Consider the following 413-nt stretch of genomic DNA (forward strand, 5'->3'; position numbering starts at 1 on the left):
TCAGGCCTTGTACTTCTTAGTAGAAACGCTTATTAATGCAGTTATTTTTAGGACGGGAACGCTCGGCCCTGTATGAATGTATGAATAAAACTTTGATGAGATACTGTATCTTGAAACAGATATTGCTGTATTTTGGGGACATTCGATATTTGTTTACAGATACACACGTAACAGAAACGTAGTCACCACTGTCGCCATTTTTTTGTTGATTTGTCAACGTCTTTCACCCGACGTATCTGTCATCCTCAGTGTGTCGTCTGCTCCTACTCACCGAGAACTTATTGACAATGTTTCAGTTCTCAGAATAGACATTTTGACAAATCATTCAATTCACGAAGGGAAAAGCAGCCATTATTGCTAGAAAAATATTCATAAATGACAACTGTGTGTGGGAGGTGTCTGTGTGCGTATAT

The sequence above is a fragment of the Octopus bimaculoides genome, chromosome 4 (genome assembly GCF_001194135.2).
Source record: "Octopus bimaculoides isolate UCB-OBI-ISO-001 chromosome 4, ASM119413v2, whole genome shotgun sequence".
NCBI lineage: Eukaryota > Metazoa > Mollusca > Cephalopoda > Octopoda > Octopodidae > Octopus > Octopus bimaculoides.